Genomic DNA, 23,350 nt, shown 5'->3' on the forward strand with positions numbered 1-23,350 from the left:
GATGCCAAATTTACTGTCAGTCCCTCAGCTGCTGCATTAGAAACACTATCATAGCTGTGCTAACTAGTTTTTTTAACTAATGCCAGGGGAACATAACACAACATATAATGTTATGATTTTACACTAAATAATAAAAAACAGTTTGCTATATTTACACTTTTAAAATACGCAGAAATGCATCATCACTGTCTGTGAAAAGGGTCTAATCATAGAGCACAACAGTGCCCGCTCACTTTTTCAGCTGTCTTGGTTCCGGAAGTATTTTTCCCATTCATTTTTTCCATAGGGATTTAATAAAATCCTTCATAAAAGAGTTGTGTGCCATGAACCAAAGCAACCAGCCCCGAGGTGAATCACAACATTTCAAAATATGATTTGAAGCAAAAAAATATTTGAAAATCAGACAAAAAGACAAAAGATACAAGACTGTGCACTTAACATCTTTAATGAGAAATGAACTACAATCCCATGAGGCATTGCGAATGATGCAATCGAATTAAAAACTATGGAAAAATATAAAACTATTGATTTTAAGTTTATTGCAAAATATTCCGATATATACAAATATATCAGTAGGTTGAGAGTGTAGGGAGAGCGACTCGATTGCATCATTCACAGTGCATGATGGGAGTGGGCGGAGCTGAAGAGCTGTTTTGACATGATTCTCTGATTGGTGGATCTCTCTTTAGGATTATGGGTAGTGTAGTTCTTCACCAGGAATTCTGCTATTACACATGATTTCTAACAAATGTAGTTGAAATAACCTCAGAGCTCACGGTAGATCTGTTTATAAGTTATCGTCAATAATCATTTCGCCTTTGGAGAAAAATAAATAGATTTTTATTTCCGGAACCAGACTGTTGCCCTCTATAATGGAGTTTTTCGTTTCTTGCCACAGTCGCCTTTGGCTTGCTCGCTCATGTCAATGACTATTTTTATTTTTATTTTTTCAATTAAACTGCTCAATGGGGACATTAAGACATTTAAGACATTACAGACATTACAACATGATTTTCTGTAAAGCTGCTATGAAACTATGTTTATTGTGAAAAGTGCTAAACAAATAAAAATGACTTACAAATAAAGTATGATCAGTTGTCAGCAAAAGCCGGTATCTGATAATGGTGAAATATTGGCAGATTTTGCCGATAAATCAGTCTATCGCTGGTCAACGCAATGACCAGATACAATGTTTATGTCATGAAAGCAGTAGCCAATTAAACTGTGTTTTTCAACCTTTCAGCTTCACATGAAAAGAGGACGGTCTCTCCGCTGTGAAGAAGATTCGTGAGGAGAACAGTGACGCTCACGGTGAGATTTTCTCTTTTCTCTCTCATATAATCACGACTCCACACACACTCAGTATCACAGATCTTCATAATGAGCTTCTATTCAGCGTCTTTGTGCTGCGACTGAGAGGATGACGAAACTTTAGAACGGAGATTAAAGCTCTTGACACTCTGAATGAGCCGGAGAAGAAAAAATTCCTGCTATTGTTGTCCAGAATGAACTGTGACGACTCGAGAGGTTTGGCCGAGTGTCCATCACAGTCTGCTGGAGTCGCATAGCTCAGACTTTAGTTACAGTAGATACGTGTTGCTTTTAATGGAAACAAAGTCATGTTTGCATGGTTCATAGTTATGTAGGTGCTTTTGTCAGTCCGGCTGCTTTCCTGTGAGAACATTTTCAAAGAGCTCCTTTCTAGAAATTCTGAATGACTTCTCTCTCATTTACGTATGGTCAGATGTTTACTGTTTTTTACGTGCTGTTACCCACCTGATTTACACATCTGAATGAGATCTTGAGGATTTGCAGTACGTCACTGCTTTGAGGCAAGCTGGTTGTTGGATGACATGCCGATCATACCGCTAATCTGAACATCTTCTATAAAGCTGCTTTGAAACCACGTGTCTTGTGAAGAGATCTATACAAATTAAATTGACCCTTCATTCATGACCCATTGAACAAACTGAGGCTTTAAGCTCTCTCCTGTTGTAGCCATTTGGTAATGAAAATGCTTCTAGTTTTCACATTAGTGCATCATGTTGATGTCTGTGACAGTTTTCGTGTTGTGCTGTGAGTCGTTCTTCTTTAGCGATGCGGAATGAATGCTAATGTTCGCAAGCTGCAATGAAATGATTATTGTGTTGAAGTAACAAGTGACAAGGTCAAGAGAAGGTCAAGGATGTAGTTATAAGTTGCACAGCTGTTATACTGTTTGCAAACCATTATTATGTCTCAGTAACGGGCTGTCTCTTCAACTAAACACAAGTTTTTAAGAGGTAAACACAAGCTGACATTGTTGTCTCTTTGGCGGTGTTTATAATGGAATACTTGCTACTTGCTGAATTGACCCTTCGCTAAGCCCCGCCTTAAAAGCACTTCTGACCAATCCTGCCTTAGCTACTGTTGGCATGCCACCATCACTTTGACATGTGTTTGCTATTTTACAATGACAGCCTATGGAAGTAGTGTTTTTGAGTTCTTTTAAAAGGAATTTTATCAAAATAATCAAATAAAAATGTAAAACACGTTGTTGGCGGGTCATTTGTAAAAGTAAAATTATTATATTTAAATAAATCTGGATAAGAGCATTTTCTGGATTAATCTGTGTCAGCCCTCATTTCCAAATGAACATATAACATCTGCAACAACACCTACATTTGCTTCACAGATGGAGTTGGGAAGGTTGATTCACCATCGAGGTACAGTGAAGCCAAAAGTCCAGGAGAGTGTTTTGGTGCCTCTTTGTGTTGGTACACAAGGCACCGCTCATTTGCAGACTGCAGGCTTCTGGTGAGAACGTAGCTCTGCAGAAATGATTTTAGGTATGCTGGAGCAGACCCAGTGACTGTTTAGTATGCCAGCATCAGAGCCTTGAATTTGATACGTGCATCAACCGGCAGCCAGTGAAGACAGACAAGGAGTGGTGTAACATGCACTCTCTTTGGTTCATTAAAGACGAGACGTGCCGCTGCATTCTGGATCATTTGCAGAGGACTAATTGCACATGCAGGGAGGCCTGCAATGAGAGCGTTACAGTAGTCCAGTCTAGATATGACAAGTGACTGAACAAGCAGTTGTGTGGCATGTTGAGAGAGGAAGGGTATTCTTTTCCTGATGTTGAATATTGACTAGTGCATGAATCAATCGATTGCTTTATACTGCCTGTCAATGGCTTTTATGCAACATGTGTATGTAAAAAAATATATTAAAATAGATGACTTAATTACAAGAAGTACAAAGAATTTTTAAAATAGTCCACATGGACCAAGTGAAACTTGGGGGGAAAAATGTTTTGGGGCGGGACTTGATTTTATCCGTCAGAAATTGATTAGGCCTAAATGATGAAAAGTGTCCCTATATGACAGGTGGTTTAAAAATAGGAGGGCATGATGATGTCAGCCAGAGGTGGAGCAAGTTATTGCATTTTGAGGTACAGTTGAAGTCAGAAGTTTACATACAATTAAGTTGAAGTCATTAAAACTCATTTTTTAATCACTCCACAGATTTGTTATTAGCAAACTATAGTTTTGGCAAGTCGTTTAGGACATCTACTTTGTGCATGACACGAGTTATTTTTCCAACAATTGTTTACAGTCAGATTGTTTCACTTTTAATTGACTATATCACAATTCCAGTGGGTCAGAAGTTTACATACACTAAGTTTACTGTGCCTTTAAGCAGTTTGGAAAATTTCAGAAATTGTTGTCAAGCCTTTAGACAATTAGCCAATTAGCTTCTGATAGGAGGTGTACTGAATTGGAGGTGTACTTGTGGATGTATTTTAAGGCCTACCTTCAAACTCAGTGCCTCTTTGCTTGACATCATGGGAAAATCAAAAGAAATCAGCCAAGACCTCAGAAAACAATTGTGAACCTCCACAAGTCTGGTTCATCCTTGAGAGCAATTTCTAAATGCCTGAAGGTACCACGTTCATCTGTACAAACAATAGTACACAAGTATAAACACCATGGGACCACACAGCCATCATACCACTCAGGAAGGAGACGCATTCTGTCTCCTAGAGATGAACGTAGTTTGGTGCGAAAAGTCAATCCCAGAACAACAGCAAAGGACCTTGTGAAGACGCTCGAGGAAACAGGTAGACAAGTATCTATATCCACAGTAAAACAAGTCCTATATTGACATAACCTGAAAGGCTGCTCAGCCAGGAAGAAGCCAATGCTCCAAAACCACCATAAAAAGCCAGACTACAGTTTGCAAGTGCACATGGGGACAAAGATCTTACTTTTTGGAGATCTTTACTTTCTGGTCTGATGAACCAAAAATTGAACTGTTTGGCCATAATGACCATCGTTATGTTTGGAGGTAAAAGGGTGAGGCTTTCAAGCTGAAGAACACCATCCCAACCGTGAAGCATGGGGGTGGCAGCATCATGTTGTGGGGGTGCTTTGCTGCAGGAGGGACTGGTGCTCTTCACAAAATAGATGGCATCATGAGGAAGGAAAATTATGTGGATATATTGAAGCAACATCTCAAGACATCAGCCAGAAAGTTAAAGCTCGGTCGCAAATGGGTCTTCCAAATGGACAATGACCCCAAGCATATCTCCAAAGTTGTGGCAAAATGGCTTAAGGACAACAAAGTCAAGGTATTGGAGTGGCCATCACAAAGCTCTGACCTCAATCTGACATTCTGTTTAAGTTATTTTAAGGTTGTCACACAAAAAAACCTATCTGCAACATTCTGGAAACGTTAGTTTATGGTTCTGAAAATACAACCTAAAAATAAAACATTACAGAACGTTCTGTTTAAGTTCTTTTAAGGTTTCCACACAAAAACTTCTTTGCAATGTTCTGGAAATGTTAGTTTATGTTTATAAAAATAAAACCTAAAACAACCATTAGGGAACATTCTGTATACGTTCTTTTTAGGTTGTCACACTAAATCATCCCTACAATGTTTTGGGAATGTTAGTTTAGGGTTGTGAAAATAAAACATACAAATAAATATTAGGGAACTTTCGGTTTAGTTGTTTTTAGGTTGTCACTGAAAACCTCTCTGCAATGTTCTGGGAATTGGGAATGTTAGTTTATGGTAATAAAAAATACAACCTAAAGAGAACGTTAGGAATTACCCCCAAATTGCACCCCCCAAAAAATTTTAAATAAATAAGTGCACTGATAAATTGTAAACAATAAAAGCAGAAACACTTATTAAGAATGTAAATAAAGGGAATTTTGATTTCATGTTGACTTTCAGGACATTAGTGGCTCAGCAGTGAATTTTTCTCCAAGCTGTTGACAATTTCTTCGTTGCAAAGCTTTCCACAGTTACAAAAATCTCTGACATTTCTGAATTGGTCTCAACAGCAGCAGAGTTCGGAATATAATACATGAAGAAAGCCCAGAGGGAACACACTTTTGATTTCTTTCAACTGACACACACTGGAGAGTTAAATGGAAACAGTTTGAGCACAGTAAGATGGATCTCCTGTTCAGCGGAGAGGATATTTTTACTGCATGCCTCTCGTGATCCAGTAGAAAGCATTTCCTCAATATTGTCAGCGTGACGGTGGTGGGAGTCGCATTATTGAAGACTGCACCTCACCGGCAGTCTGCTGATGTCATACTGCTCTCTGCCTTAGTAAATGTCACGTATACAAACTGCCGTATGCTATCCAGATTTAGCCAAGCTTCTTATTCATGGGCCAGAATAATAATGCAAGTCACTGTGAAATAAATTAGATGACTGCGCTATTGATTGGATTATTTGCTTTTACCCTGTGGACAAACTCCTTAAGTCCGTCCTAAATGCAAACATTTCTACTTTTCTCTCAGAATGGCCTGGGCTGTGTGTAGTATAGAATAAATGTGTGTTTCTTCAACTTCAGGCACTTTTATCTCTGTGGACTTCTAGAAAGTAAAATCTGGTTAAAACACATTTCACATTCACACAGGTTGAATTTATGTGTCTCCTAACAATGTCCATCAGTGTGTATTCATGAGTCACAGGAGATTTATGAAAATTCATTTCCAGCACATCTCAAATTCTGTTTTGTGTTTAATAGAATTCTGTGCTGGAAATGACGCTGATGGAAATGACATTTGTAACGCTTTTCATACAAAATGGCCAATTCTTTTATATTACTAAGGCTAATTTCATAGCTAACATTTGATGCATTCTAAATACATACAATTAAATATTTTCACACTTTTTGCATCATATATTTTGCATTTTATTTGCCAATAAAAGTCTTCTGCTCACAAGTGATATTTCCCTTGATTTTTCTTTGTTTTGTCTCATATTTCATGCTCTTCACTGACACTTTTGTCCACTTGGTTTACAAGTACACTAACTTTTGAACAAAACTTTATGAGGGGCAAAATTGTTTGGTGTGCTGGAAATGACGCCACAACTTGTGGGAAAGTCGTAATTGTTTTGTTTATTTTCTCCCCAATTTGAAATGCCCAATTCCCAATGCGCTCTAAGTCCTCGTGGTGGCGTAGTGACTAGACTCAATCCGGGTGGCGGAGGACGAATCTCAGTTGCCTCCACGTCTGAGACCGTCAATCCACGCATCTTATCACATGGCACGTTGAGCGCGTTACCACGGAGACATAGCACGTGTGGAGGCCCACGCCATCCACCGCGGCATCTACGCACGACTCACCATGCGCCCCACCGAGAGCGAGAACCACATTATAGCAACCACGAGGAGGTTACCCCATGTGACTCTATCCTCCCTAGCAACCGGGCCAATTTGGTTGCTTAGGAGACTCTGGCTGGAGTCACTCAGCATGCCCGGAAAGTCGTAATTTTTGAAACATTTATAGAAATAATTTTTACGCAATAAATATTGAAATGGTTTGCTTATTTCACTCTTTGTTTAAATAATTTGTATTTTATAATGTATTTTCATAGTTTAATATTGAAAGTCTGGGTCTGAAGGCTAGAACAGTCAAAACTATTCATAAAACAGGTAAATAAATAAAATACATACCAAAAATAAATAATGATAATGAGACCTTTATTTAACAAAAAGAAAAAAGCTTAAATCTGTTAGCTTTAATAAAAATCATCCCCCTTGCGCATGAAAGAGCCTGAAGTTACAGAAACACCCAAACAAGGTACAAAATCCTGCAGCAGTAGTAAGAGTAGTATGGTAATATGCAATTCCGAACATAACCTTTGTCATTGCACAATGCGTTCTGTTTCACATACAGTTTACAGTATTCTGTACAGTGAGCAGTAAGCACTATACTAGTGTCCCATTTCTAAACACAGCTCTACTTGTGCTCACTGAAGCTTGTCATCTCCACGGCCGTGTTGTGCATCGCTAAATTGCATACTGGCTGACTCACGCGTGCCGCATCTATCATCTCATTTCTGCCGGCATCCGCTGAGACGCAGCTCTATCATCACTGCAGTGAGTTCATCCAGCAGACAGAACATGTGACGTGCTTGCGGACACATCGCTCCCCATGCCAGTGTTAGCCCTGCACCCTCAGTGTGCTTTGCAAATTCACTCTGTGGATCCGTTTGCTCGACTCGAGACAAAATGAGACATCGTCCAGGTCACAGCTGATAAATGGATACAAGCAGAGTAGACTCTCTAGTACTCCGCTTGTCTTTGACTAAATGCACTAATGTCATGGATTTCATTGAAGCAGCTAAGAGAGTGAATAGAATGAGAATGTTCCTTCCCACCAATAGCCACTTTCACACATGAAGCCAGTTAAATTGCAGTAAATTGCCTGATTGCCTTTTCTGTTAAATGAACCACATCTGCTATTGACACATGCAACGGCGTTCTGTCTTTTATCCGTTTCGCAACCATTCACACTTCAGCAACAAGATGCTCTTAAACTCTGAAGGCTTTTGGTCTTATGCATTGTTCCAGAAGAAGGCATCTTTGTCCGTTTATCAAATGCATGCAAGTGCTGTGCACATGCCTGTTTACATTTTGACATCGAAGTCAAAAGAATAACCCGCTTCAAAGTTTTCTTGCGTTGTCAGACTTTTTGAATAAGCTTGAATGAGTTTTGCTAGTCATCATAATATTGGTGTGCATGTAAACACTGTCAGTATCTGTCCAGTTCTCACAAGATTCACATCTGCTGCTATGAGGTATGAAACTTTTCTGATAATGTTACAACTAACTGGTCCTGTTCGCACATGACCTCTTAATGGAAAAATGACGTTATTCCGGAAAAGGCTGTATGTGTGAAAGTGACTAATTTCAGTTGCTTTCATCTAGCAAGTAGTAAAATCATGTTTGTGGCTGGGCTGTAAACTAAAGGCTTTTGGCTACTTTTAAAAACAGGGACGAGTCCCTTGATATGTCCCATCAAAACTTCCTGTTTCAACAGGAAATACATTAACACAGGAAAGAAAGTAGCTTTTGTCAAGTGAATTCATTGGGTCTTTAAGTCCTCCTGGGAAGTTCCAAATTACAAGACTGAAAGTGCCAATTTTAATGTTGTAATTAATATTGTTATATTTGTGCATATAAATGAAAATAATGAAATACTCTTCTTCATTGTGTTCAATTAGTGCAAAACTGTATTGAAAACATGGCATTATTATTTTTTAACTAAAGTTGTACTTTATTTTACTTCTTGCATTAAACATTTTGAACTACATCTTGACTGCAATGGCTGTTTGATTGAAATGATGGTTCCTCTGATTGAAAAAAAAAAAAAAAAACTAGAAGTTTCCTATTACGTTATTTCAGAGCAAATACATAAATATTGAGATATTTATCGAGCCAGAAAACTGCGTAGGGCACTCCTAAGAACATGTAATATTCTTTTTTTTTTTCTGTCTTGTTCTCACGTTAATGCGGACATACCGCCATAAACGGACGTGACAGTTACCTGTAGGCTACACAATGTGAGACACCATCCAAAACGCTTTGAAACCAACAGACTTTGACTTCTGAGACATCGGTATGATTTCCATTAATGCTACATGATTGGTTGAATTAAAATTGCAATATGGCCTTGTGCAATTACTAAACCCTAAAAGGCTGTGTTTTAACTGGAAAAACAGAAGAGCAAATTTTGTTTTGAAGTACAAAAATATTTTCCATCCCCCATCCGAACGCTCCCACTGAATTTGTTTTTCACACAGGCCAAAAGCCATTCAAAAAGTTAACAAGTATACACAAAGAATGTTTTATTTTTCAGTTATTGCCATTATGAGATGACGTGTGACATGATGCCCATCTGACTTGCTTGAGGTTGGTTTCTTAACACTAAATTGACCATTTTCTAGTCCGAGTTACACATCCTCTGATGACACAGTGTGCCCATACTTTGCTCTGCCATTCTTCTAAAGCCCCATTGACTGCCTGCCTGCTCAAAATATTGGATAATTTAATGCATGTGCTGTAACTACTTTTATTTTACATTGTAAAAAAAACAAAAAAAAACAAAAAACAACAACATTATATATATATATATATATATATATATATATATATATATATATATATATATATATATATATATTGCATTAATTAATTAATAAAATGTAAAAGAAAGATAAAGTATCTACATCTGATTTTTCAGGCTTTTTTCTGACCGCCTGCTCCCGTCCACATCTCATGGAAGTACTGTCCGCTCCCGCCTTCAACTCGAAAATGTAATCCCACATCGCAAGAAATCGAATCGGGTCCCGTGGGAGTTCTGTGGGAATGCAGAACTCTATTTCACACTGTATAAAATCATAAGTTGAGAAAAATAAAAAAATTAAGGTAACCAGCTTTGAGTTTTTTTGACTTTGAGTTTTCTGAACTGAAGGCAAATTAGTTGTATCAATTTAACAATTTAAGTTCAACCCAAGTTCAACAAGCTTGCATTTTTTAATTTTGAACAATATATTCTTTGTTAAGCAGATTTTCATTTCCTATTAAGTTCACGTGACAGCCCTACCAGAATATTTTTTATTTGAGCTGACCTAAATAGCAGTATATGTGATCAACACCACTAACTTCCTTAAAGTTAAGTCAACTTGAAAACTGAAGAAACTTTACCAAAGCAAACACTAATCACCCTGATGGTGATTTCAGATAAACACAAAAAACTTTTTACAGCAAGACATCATTAAAACACAAAAAACAAAAAGCATCTATTAATTCTAAACAACAATTACATGTTCTCATACCTGTATATCGACATGCTTTGGCCAAACACACACAAATAAATCCAAGCACAAGGGATTATGGGTATTGCCTCCACACAGATTGCTTCTCCAATTGGCATGCTCAGTGGCAAATGCAATAATTTCACACATCTTTTGACTGAAATATCAAAATCTCACATTTTAAATTCCCTGATATTTCCTCATTTTCCTTGTCCGTGGGAGCCCTGCCCTTAATAGACTTAAAACAGTAAACATGAAGTTTCCACTTCACTGAAGTTCACAAAATTTCCACAGAAAATCCACTAAATAGACATGCAGTTATTGTGCATTATGTTGTCAACTAATAAGGTCAATACAGCAGTCCAACATTCTGATGAAAATATTATTTAACAATATTTAAATAACATAAATACATTATATTAAATAAGAAAATATTTCTTGTCAAAATATAATGGCAAACTAACAGTTTATATTTACATTTACATTTATTCATTTAGCAGTAGAATGAGTAGAACAACAGAAGCCAATCACATGTAGGCAGTAGTAACACAAGTGATGTGATACAAGTTTCAAAATTGTTTTGAGAAGTACCCCTAGAAAGGAGGACGAGAGACTTTTTTTTTAATAAAAAGACGACAGTGCACTTAAGGGATTGGTCAAGTGCTCACGGAAGAGCTGTGTCTTTAGATGCTTTTGAAGGATGTTAGAGAACCAGCCGCTCGGGTGGAGTTTGGCAGGTCATTTCACCAGCGAGGAACCGTTGAAGTGAAAGTCCTGGACAGTGATTTTTTTGCTTCTTTGAGATGGCGCTACGAGGCGCCGTTTACCCGCAGAACGCAAACTTCTGGAGAGCATGGAGACCTGAAGTATTGAGTGTAGATTAGGGGGTGCAGAGCCGGTGGTTGTTCTGTAAGCAAGCATTAGTGCCTTGAACTTAACACGAGCAACCATTGGCAGCCATTGCAATTTGATGAAGAGAGGCATGACATGCGCCCTTTTAGGCTTGTTGAAGACCAATCGCACTGCTGCATTCTGGATCATTTGCAGAGTTTTGACTGTACATGCAGGAAGGCCTGCCAAAAGACCATTGCAGTAGTCCAGCCTGGATAGCACAAGCGCATGGATGAGGAGTTGTATGGCATGCTCAGATAGGAAGGGCTTGATTTTCCTAATGTTGTACAGAGCAAATCTGCATGATTGGGCAGTCCTTGTGATGTGTTCCGTGAAGTTTAACTGATCGTCAAACACAACCCCAAGATTTCTGGCTGTCTTGGATGGTGTGATTGTTGAAAGTCTAGTTGAATGGTGAAATTGTGCTGAACTGCTGGGCTCGTTGGAGTCACAAGAAGCTCAGTTTTAGCGAGGTTGAGTTGGAGGGAATGTTTTTTCATCCAACACGAGATGTCTACCAGGCAGGCTGAGATCCGTGCAGATACCGTAGGATCGTCACGCTGGAATGAGAGGTGGAGTTGTGTGTCATCAGCGTAGCAATGGTAGGAAAAGCCATGTGCCTGAATGACAGATCCCAGAGATGACATGCATATGGAGAAGAGGAGGGGCCCAAGAACTGAACCCTGAGGTTACCCAGTAGCTAGTTGGTGAGACTTAGACACCACTCCCCTCCAAGACACCCTGAAGGACATACCTGTGAGATAAGACTCAAACCTGCGGAGCACAGTTACTGTGATGCCCTTTGCCGTGAGGGTTGACAGGAGTATCTGGTGGTTTACAGTGTCAAATGCAGCCGACAGATCCAGCAGAATGAGAACAGACAATTAGGATAAAGCTCTTGCCAGTCTCAGAGCTTCAGTAACAAACAGCAGTGCAGTTTCTGTAGAGTGTCTGCTTTTGAAGCCAGACTGGTTGTTGTCTAGCAGGTTGTTCTGGGAGTCTCACATGAGACTTGGTTGGACACGACTCGTTCAAGTGTTTTTGCTATGAATGGGAGGAGAGAGACAGGTCTGTAGTTTGATTTGCGCCATTTCTACTCCACCATTCTGAGTTCAGAGCGATGTTCACGTAGAACATCATATAGCCAGGGGCTGGAGGGTTTAGCACGGGCCGGCCTAGATGAGAGGGGCCAGATGCTATCTAGACAAGATGTTAAAGTTGAGCATAGGGTGTTATTGCACATTAGTGGCAATGAAAAGCAGGAGGGAATTATTCTGCCACAAATGGCTTCCTCAGTGATCAAACTGAGCATGCTCAAAAGTCTGTACGTTTTACTTTCAAGAACAAACTTGACATGGTATGTTCTCACTGTTTAAAATGTTAAGTTGACCACATTGAATGGCATAAAACCACGCTTTTCAAACTGGGAGGTGTGCCTCCCCAGTGTGGCGCCAGGGCATGTCAGGGGAGGTGCGGAGAATTATGATAAATTCCCCAAGTAAAATCAAAAGATAAATAAATAAATACAATAAAAATGTATTGTAAATTTTGTGAGGTGGAGGGGCTTACTGTTTAACACTTTGAAAACCCCTGGCATAAAAGTTGAGCAGTTTGATCACACTCGAACAAGCTTGTAAATGTAGTTGGTTATGTAATGCAAACGTTAAAATGAGTCATGCACTATAGTAAAAGTGTTTATATGTCATAAGATAGCATTGTGTGAGGAACAGATGAAAAGTGAGTGTTTATAAACTGATAATCTGCCGTTTTACTTGTGATTTGAAAGTGAATAAAAGTCATTGTTGTTGTAGCACCTCTAGTGTTCATTTGACCAGGAAACTGCTGCGACAACGAGCCACGTCAAAATCATTTTACATAAATGTAGGTATATTAACAGGTAGGCCCTTGTCTAAAGATATCTTGATCTGTTTGTATATACATCATTCTAGATCATCTGACAAGTGTAAACCTGTTTCTGAAATCAGATAAAAGAAAGAAAACAATGCAGAAATATATTTTTACACGAGGAGACTGAACTTTACACCAGCTCCACTGATCACTCTGGCCATCAATTTTGACGTCAGAGAGCTTGTTTGTAAGCGGGTCAGTTCTCTGGCGTTCTAGCTATTTATTTCATGTTTCCCTGAAGGCTTCTCTCTGGTTTTGACTGTGTAAAGTGTGAATGAGGTTAACGCTTCCCCTCAGGCCTGAAACGCTAGACTATTCACTGACACTCTCTCAGCGGTCGCTCCACTCCCTCTCGTAACACGCACATGGGCGCTTTTATTGCATGGAGGACAGTGTTTTCTCTCACGATATGGTCTAACCGGATCGTGAGGGGATTGTCTGTCCTCAGGGTGTGTTTGCCATTTGCATGGTGGATGTCTTGAGGTTAATGAATACTGCATTGCAGTTTTATGTGCTCTATAATACTGCATTTCTAAATTGAAATTAATTTTCAAGGTCATTTAGAGCGATTGACCTTTTTGAGAGTGAATATGTTTTAGTGATTTTGTCATAGGGTTATAACATGAGCTGGTTGGAGCCATAGATTCTTTCTTTCCACAAAGAAGATAGCATTGTTTGTTAGTAGGCCTGTTATCTGATTGTGGCTATTTGATCTAACCGTGGTTATATCAAAATAATAGTGAAAGCCCTTCAACAGGCAATTAACCTTCATCATCGTCAAAATTGTGAGAGCCCTAAAACAGACAATTAATCGTCATAATTGCGAAATCCTTACAAAAGACAATTAATCGTCATAACAGTGAGAGCCCTACAAGAGACAATTAATCATCATCATCATCAAACCCTAAAACAGACAATTAATTGTCATAATTGGGAAATCCTTAGACAATTAATCATCATCGTCATAATCATGAGAGCCCTACAATAGACAATTAATCGTCATAATTGCGAAATCCCTACAACAGACAATTAATCTTCATTATCATAATTGTGAGAGCCCTACAACAGACAATTAATATTCATCATCATCATAATCTTGAAAGCCCTACAACAGACAATCATCATAATCGTTATAATCGTGAGAGCCCTACAGCAGACAATTAATTGTCATAATTGTGAGAGCCCTAAAACAGACAATTAATCGTCATAATTGTCATAATTGTGAAAGCCCTACAACAGACAATTAATCTTCATCATCATCATAATCGTGAGAGCCCTACAGCAGATAATTAATCATCATAATTGTGAGAGCCATACAACTGACAATTAATAGTCATAACTGTCATAATCATGAGAGCCCTACAGCAGACAATTAATCGTCATAAACGTGAGAGCCCTACAGCAGACAATTAATCGTCATAATTGTGAGAGCCCTACAGCAGACAATTAATCGTCATAATCATAAAAGCCCTACAGCAGACGATTAATCGTCATAATCGTGAGAGCCCTACAACAGACAATTAATCGTCATAATCGTGAGAGCCCTACAGCAGACAATTAATCATCATAATTGTGAGAGCCCTACAGCAGACGATTAATCATCATAATCGTGAGAGCCCTACAGCAGACAATTAATCGTCATAATCGTGAGAGCCCTACAGCAGACAATTAATCATCATAATTGTGAGAGCCCTACAGCAGACGATTAATCATCATAATCGTGAGAGCCCTACAGCAGACAATTAATCGTCATAATCGTGAGAGCCCTACAGCAGACAATTAATCGTCATAATTGTGAGAGCCCTACAGCAGACAATTAATCGTCATAATTGTGAGAGCCCTACAGCAGACAATTAATCGACATAATCATGAGATCCCTACAACAGACAATTAATCGTCATAATCACGAAAGCCCTAAAACAGACAATTAATCGTCATAATTGTCATAATTGTGAAAGCCCTACAACAGATAATTAATCATCATAATTGTCATACTCGTGAGAGCCGTACAACAGACAATTAATCTTCATCATCATCATAATCGTGAGAGCCCTACATCAGACAATTAATCGTCATAATAGTGAGAGCCCTACAGCAGACAATTAATCGTCATAATTGTGAGAGCCCTAAAACAGACAATTAATCGTCATAATTGTGAGAGCCCTAAAACAGACAATTAATCGTCATAATTGTCATAATTGTGAAAGCCCTACAACAGACAATTAATCTTCATCATCATCATAATCGTGAGAGCCCTACAGCAGACAATTAATCGTCATAATTGTGAGAGCCCTACAGCAGACAATTAATCGTCATAATTGTGAGAGCCATACAACTGACAATTAATAGTCATAACTGTCATAATCATGAGAGCCCTACAGCAGACAATTAATCGTCATAATTGTGAGAGCCCTACAGCAGACAATTAATCATCATAATTGTGAGAGCCCTACAGCAGACAATTAATCGTCATAATTGTGAGAGCCCTACAGCAGACAATTAATCGTCATAATCGCGAAATCCTTACAACAGACAATTAATCTTCATAATCATGAGATCCCTACAACAGACAATTAATCGTCATAATCATGAGATCCCTACAACAGACAATTAATCATCATAATCACAAAATCCCTACAACAGACAATTAATAGTCATAATCACGAAAGCCCTAAAACAGACAATTAATCGTCATAATTGTCATAATTGTGAAAGCCCTACAACAGATAATTAATCATCATAATTGTCATACTCGTGAGAGCCGTTCAACAGACAATTAATCTTCATCATCATCATAATCGTGAGAGCCCTACATCAGACAATTAATCGTCATAATAGTGAGAGCCCTACAGCAGACAATTAATCGTCATAATTGTGAGAGCCCTAAAACAGACAATTAATCGTCATAATTGTGAGAGCCCTAAAACAGACAATTAATCGTCATAATTGTCATAATTGTGAAAGCCCTACAACAGACAATTAATCTTCATCATCATCATAATCGTGAGAGCCCTACAGCAGACAATTAATCATCATAATTTTGAGAGCCCTACAGCAGACAATTAATCGTCATAATTGTGAGAGCCATACAACTGACAATTAATAGTCATAACTGTCATAATCATGAGAGCCCTACAGCAGACAATTAATCGTCATAATTGTGAGAGCCCTACAGCAGACAATTAATCGTCATAATCATGAGAGCCCTACAGCAGACAATTAATCGTCATAATTGTGAGAGCCCTACAGCAGACAATTAATCATCATAATTGTGAGAGCCCTACAGCAGACAATTAATCGTCATAATTGTGAGAGCTCTACAGCAGACAATTAATCGTCATAATTGTGAAATCCTTACAACAGACAATTAATCTTCATAATCATGAGATCCCTACAACAGACAATTAATCGTCATAATCATGAGATCCCTACAACAGACAATTAATCATCATAATCACAAAATCCCTACAACAGACAATTAATCTTCATCATCATCATAATCGTGAGAGCCCTACAGCAGACAATTAATCGTCATAATTGTGAGAGCCCTACAACTGACAATTAATAGTCATAACTGTCATAATCATGAGAGCCCTACAGCAGACAATTAATCGTCATAATTGTGAGAGCCCTACAGCAGACAATTAATCGTCATAATTGTGAGAGCCCTACAGCAGACAATTAATCATCATAATCATAAAAGCCCTACAGCAGATGATTAATCATCATAATCGTGAGAGCCCTACAGCAGACGATTAATCATCATAATTGTGAGAGCCCTACAACAGACAATTAATAGTCATAATTGTCATAGTCATGAGAGCCCTACAACAGACAATTAATCGTCATAATCATGAGAGCCCTACAGCAGACAATTAATCATCATATTCGTAAGAGCCCTACAGTAGACAATTAATCGTCATAATCATGAGAGCCCTACAGCAGACAATTAATCGTCATAATTGTGAGAGCCCCACAGCAAACAATTAATCGTCAAAATCGTGAAAGCCCTACAACAGACAAATAATCATCATAATCACAATTATTTCTTTGACAATTAATTGACAGCCAAATTTCATAATCATGAAAGTGCCATTTGTTAGTTTGGCCTGAGCTTTGGTGTCTTAAATACTAATTGGGTGAATCTCATGCCAAGAAAATGTCCAGGTTTAGCACCAGGTCCCTGTGCGCACACAACACATACCGAGAGTGAGCTAGGATTAGCCAGTCATGGAGATAGTTGAGGTTGCGGATGCCTACTTCCCTTAGCGGGGCAAGGGCTGCCTCTGCCACCTTCGTGAAGACGCAAGGGGACAAGGACAGGCCAAAGGGGAGGACCTTGTACTGATACACCCGGCCCACGAAAGCAAACCGCAGGAAGGGTCTGTGTCGAGGTAAAACCGAGACGTGGAAGTACGCGTCCTTCAGGACTACCGCCGCAAACCAATCTTGATGCCAGACGCTCGCTAGAATGCATTTTTGCATCAGCATCTTGAACGGGAGTTTGTGTAAAGCACGGTTCAGTACTCGCAGGTCCAAGATTGGCCACAACCCACCAACTTTCTTTGGTACGATGAAGTAGGGGCTGTAAAACCCTTTCTTCATCTCGGCTGGAGGGACAGGCTCTATCGCACCCTTCCACAGAAGGGTAGCAATCTCTGCATGCAGGCTAGCGGCATTCTTGCCTTTCACCAAAGTGAAGCGGACGCCATTGAACCTGGGCGGGCGCCTGGCGAACTGAATCGCGTAGCTGAGTCGGACGGTCCTGATCAACCACTGCAACACACCAGAATTTGTTGATCATAAAATATACACCACCTCCTCTCTCAGGTAAAAGCAGAGGATGGTGATGTATGTTTTATGATCAACAAATCCTGGTGTGATCAGAGGAACGTACATTCTATCAAGTCTTTCTGCTCTCCTGATCTGGAATTTCTCATGCTTCTGTGTCGACCATTCTGGCTACCGAGGGAATTCACAGCGATCATTATCACAGCTGTGTAAATTCCCCCACAAGCCGACACAGACCGGGCACTCAAGGAACTGTATGGGATTATAAGTGAGCAGGAAACCGCACACCCTGAGGCCGTGTTCATTGTGACCGGGGACTTTAATAAAGCCAGTTTAAAATCAGTCGCACCAAAATACCACCAGCACATTAGTTTCAACACACGAGGGGACCGGGTTTTGGACCATTGCTACTCTCCCTTCCGGGATGGCTACAAATCCCTCCCCCACCCACCATTTGGCAAATCGGACCACTCTTCCATTCTGCTTCTCCCCGCTTACAGGCAGAAACTGAAACAGGAAGCACCCACCCTCAGAACGATCCAGTGCTGGTCAGACCAATCAGATTCTACGCTACAAGATTGTTTTGATCACACAGACTGGGAGATGTTCCGGTCCGCCTCTGAAGACGACATCGAGCTTTACGCTGATAGCGTAACGTGTTTCATCAGAACGTACGTAGAGGACGTGGTTCCGACCAGAACAATACAGATCTATCCGAATCAGAAACCTTGGATTAATAGCGATGTTCGCGTGGCACTTAATAATAATTAATAATTGCTGTTTGTACTGTGAGTTATTGAATTGTGATCTAAATAAATAATATGACTAAATAATTTTGAAAAATTAATAATAAGCATAACGTAGCAATATTGCAAAAACTGACACTTCAAAACAAGTGTTTAAAAAAAGCTGTCAAATAATAGTCTATTAGATGATGTCTAAGTACACAGTATATCCAAATTCATAACTTGTAAACTACATCTCGAAACTAAGTTTGGTTCAACATTGTATTACAGAGACTAAGCCCATCTAAATTAGTAGATCACTACAGCCCCCCTATTGGCTTTTAAGTGTTATTTCATGTCATGTCATGTATTTTTTTATCAGATGGCAGCAAATGCTCCAAAAGCCTGACACAATCTCATATTTCCTTAATTTGTCAGATTAACAAAGATTATGGTAAAGAAGTGAAATTTATATAAAATGTTTATTTTAAAAAATATGGTTATAAAAAAACAAAACAAATCAAGTCTAAATACAAACAAATTTGAGATGAAATGCAAAAGTTTAAATATTGAATTTATTTAAATTAATTTCCTTTATAAAAAATCAATTAAATATACACTATATTGCCAAAAGTATTCGCTCACCTGCCTTTAGACGCATATGAACTTAAGTGACATCCCATTCTTAATCTATAGGGTTTAATATGACGTTGGCCCACCCTTTGCAGCTATAACAGCTTCAACTCTTCTGGGAAGGCTTTCCACAAGGTTTAGGAGTGTGTTTATGGGAATTTTTGACCATTCTTCCAGAAGCGCATTTGTGAGGTCAGACAATGATGTTGGACGAGAAGGCCTGGCTCGCAGTCTTCGCTCTAATTTATCCCAAAGGTGCTCTATCGGGTTGAGGTCAGGACTCTGTGCAGGCCAGTCAAGTTCTTCCACACCAAACTCGCTCATCCATGTCTTTATGGACCTTGCTTTGTGCACTGGTGCGCAGTCATGTTGGAACAGGAAGGGGCCATCCCCAAACTGTTCCCACAAAGTTGGGAGCATGGAATTGTCCAAAATCTCTTTTGGTATGCTGAAGCATTCAGAGTTCCTTTCACTGGAACTAAGGGGCCAAGCCCAGCTCCTGAAAAACAACCCCACACCATAATCCCCCCTCCACCAAACTTCACAGTTGGCACAATGCAGTCAGACAAGTACCGTTCTCCTGGCAACCGCCAAACCCAGACTCAACCATCAGATTGCCAGATGGAGAAGCGTGATTCGTCACTCCAGAGAACGCGTCTCCACTGCTCTAGAGTCCAGTGGCGGCGTGCTTTACACCACTGCATCCGACGCTTTGCATTGCACTTGGTGATGTATGGCTTGGATGCAGCTGCTCGGCCATGGAAACCCATTCCATGAAGCTCTCTACGCACTGTTCTTGAGCTAATCTGAAGGCCACATGAACTTTGGAGGTCTGTAGCGATTGACTCTGCAGAAAGTTGGCGACCTCTGCGCACTATGCGCCTCAGCATCCGCTGACCCCGCTCTGTCATTTTACGTGGCCTACCACTTCGTGGTTGAGTTGCTGTCATTCCCAATCGCTTCCACTTTGTTATAATACCACTGACAGTTGACTGTGGAATATTTAGTAGCGAGGAAATTTCACGACTGGACTTGTTGCACAGGTGGCATCCTATCACAGTACCACGCTGGAATTCACTGAGCTCCTGAGAGCGGCCCATTCTTTCACAAATGTTTGTAGAAGCAGTCTGCATGCCTAGGTGCTTCATTTTATACACCTGTGGCCATGGAAGTGATTGGAACACCTGAATTCAATTATTTGGATGGGTGAGCGAATACTTTTGGCAATATAGTGTACGATTACCCTATCCCAGTCAAATTTGGTGTCGGCCTGTAATGAACAGTAACCAAGGGTCGACAGCATTTGTGGCATAATGTTGATTAGCACATAAATTAATTTCAACTCGTCCCTCCTTTACTTTAAAAAAAAAAAAAAAAAAGCACAAATGTGTGTTCCAGTGAGACACTTACAATGGAAGTCAATGGGGTCAATCTGTAAACATTAAAATACTCACTGTTTCAAAAGTATAGACACAAGACATAAACAATATGTGTGTTAACATGATTTTACTGTCATAAAATCACTTACTAACCACATCTGTGGAAAGTTATAGCCAATTTCACAACTTTGTTGCCATGACGACGTAATGCTGTAAACCTAAAACCTTAAAATTATGATTTAAACAACTTTACAGCTCAAATAATACACAATTTGTAATAGAGGAATTAATGTAAATGCTTTTATAATATTATAAGCGTCACATTTCTGCCTTTAAACCCTCCAAAAATTGACCCCATTGACTTCCATTGTAAGTGTCTCACTGGAACACAGATTTGTGCTTTATTTAAAGAAAAGGAGGAACGAGTCGAAATTAATTTTTGTGGTAATCAACATTATACCATAAATGCTGTTGATTGAGCTTTACTTGTATTGAACCTGGAATATTCCTTTAATTGTCATTAAAATAAGGCAGTCCATAGAATAATTTCATTATGCAACATATAATTTCTTATTTCTTTCATTTCTTAATTTGTGGTCAGATATGAGCTGTGCATGTTCTTGACAGGTTTGATCAGATTCACCTTAGTGATGCACTGTGGAATTAAGTGATTATATGATTCAGATGCAAACGTTTTTATTACATAAGTAATTAATTGTGTTGATTACAGAAACTGTACCTGGCACTCAGAATATTCTCATTTGTGTGAAATGTAATTAAATGGAATAAATCATTTAAAACTCCTCCAAGTTCTACAGACCCGGAGAAGCTGATACTCATGCTAAGAAACGGCCAAAACTGCACACTTCTGCTCCAAAAATCCCAAAAAGTACAGAAGATCTATCAGCAGCTGACTGCTTTTATTTGCTCCTCTTCTGAGCATTCCAGATTTGATCATTCGGCTAATCTGAAAAGGATTTAATGAATTAATTTAATTTATTATTTCCCACAGCTGCAGCACCTCACATCACAATACAGTGTTTTATTCTCTGCGCTTGAAGATTCACGGTTATTTGTTGCATCTCTAAAATGTTTTTGCCGCTGGTACTCATTATAGTTTGACAACGCTGATGTGAGGAGGCATTTCTTTTGTATGAGTAATCATTTAGGGCACTTCCTTTAACCTTTGTGAGGCGTTTTCCCTCAAACCACTGCAGCATTAATCATACGGCTGCTCGTTTACACAGCAGAAAAAAACCTGAAAGAAAATATACATCGTTCATGAAGCGTTTGTCACACATATCCACCTTTAATGTGTTATAAAAACACAAACACAGAAATAATGTTTGTTTTTGTTTTGTTTTGTTTTTTGCATTTGTAGAACGTAAAGTAACAAGACCTTTATAAGGGCATACTTTCTAAATATTTTCAATGTCACTTCCTTTTCGGTGAGCGAGTGAATCTCACCCCCAAAATATGACAATTAAAAAAGAACCGATCGTTCTGAAAACATACGATGAGGTTTGAAGAATCAAACTGAAATCTAATGTATTATTTAGTGAAACTGTTGACCGACCGTTGCTCTCTTGTTTCTTTCTCTGGTTTGTGTGCAGCTGTGTTGTGTACTGTCGTTTCTATCGCTGTGGAGGATCTGTTTTTAGATAAACAAACTAGTTTTTGCTTGAACGCCACAATGTCAAGTGCGGGTACAGCGTACTGTTGCTCTCGTGCAGTCATCATGAACGCACACAGGAGATCAACGGTTTCTCTAAATAATACATTCGATTTCAGTTTGTTTCTTACCAAACCTCACCGTATGCTTTCATATCAATCATGAGTCTCATGGAGTAATTTATTTTCTGAATTATGCTTTTGCGTGCTTTTGAAGCTTGAAGAGATGGTCACCATTTACTGCCATTGCACCACATATATTCTGCCATTGCACATCACGGAGCACAACATTTATTCACAATTTCTCCATTTGTGTTCAGAAAAAGAAAGAAAGTCATATAGGGTTATAACAACACAGGGGTGAGTAAACAATGACTGAATTTACATTTTTGGGTGAACAATCACTTTAAAGTACATCATGAGTACATCATGATGGCGCTGCGTATGGCCGCCTCGGTGTGGAGCGCTCCTATTGTTTTGTTGTTTTTGTTTGTTTGTGCTGTGTTTAGTCATCTTTTTCCAGTCAGTTTTACCAGAGACGAACTGCTGAACATTCGACAGCATATACCAGACAATCTTTTCCCGGATTTTGAATATTCGGATGTTTTGTTTGACATTTTTGTCGGAGGCGTGGCTGTGTTGTTTAAATGCGCTATGAGACGCAGGCGAGGGAGACAAGCAGGCACGCTGGTCAAACTCCGTTGGCGGGGCTTTCGAACAATGCTGCCGAGCATTCATCTAGCGAATCTCTGCTCTCTCCCTAACAAAACGGACGAACTACATCTCCTCACCTGCACAAACAAGGACTTTTCAACCTCTGCTGCCTTGTGCTTCACAGAAACCTGGCTGAGTGAAGCCATTCCAGACAGCAAGTTACATCTGCCGGGCTTCCAGCTGTTCAGAGCGGATCGCATCGCGGAGTTATCGGAGAAAACGAGAGGCGGTGGAACATGCTTTTATATCAATGGAAGTTGGTGTACAGATGTAACAACGTTAAAGAGGATGTGCTGTCCTAATTTGGAAGTGCTCTTTATTAACTGTAAGCCTTTCTACTCGCTGCAGGAGTTTTCCTCGTTTATTCTGGTGTGTGTGTATATCGCGCCAAACGCATGTTTGAATGCCGCGCTGCAACAGCTGGCTGATCAAATCACAGACACAGAACAACAATACCCGGACTCAGTTATTATTATTCTTGGGGATTTTAACAAAGCAAATCTCACACGTGAACTGCCCAAATAC

The 23,350-nt window shown here is 39.3% G+C and overlaps 1 protein-coding gene and 1 long non-coding RNA gene across 3 annotated transcripts in view; both read left to right on the forward strand.

Annotated features, from left to right (window-relative positions):
* Positions 1 to 23,350, forward strand: part of LOC127448282 (uncharacterized) — a 384,406-nt gene that overhangs the window by 56,783 nt on the left and 304,273 nt on the right. The gene's annotated exons all lie outside the window — the stretch shown is intronic.
* LOC127448295 (uncharacterized) overlaps positions 1 to 23,350 on the forward strand; it is a 51,322-nt gene that overhangs the window by 19,380 nt on the left and 8,592 nt on the right. The window contains exon 2 of the long non-coding RNA XR_007898503.1: positions 1,244 to 1,311. This is a non-coding gene — a long non-coding RNA (uncharacterized LOC127448295). The remainder of the gene's footprint in view (positions 1 to 1,243; positions 1,312 to 23,350) is intronic.

This window comes from Myxocyprinus asiaticus, chromosome 11 (assembly GCF_019703515.2).
Source record: "Myxocyprinus asiaticus isolate MX2 ecotype Aquarium Trade chromosome 11, UBuf_Myxa_2, whole genome shotgun sequence".
Classification (NCBI taxonomy): Eukaryota; Metazoa; Chordata; class Actinopteri; order Cypriniformes; family Catostomidae; genus Myxocyprinus; species Myxocyprinus asiaticus.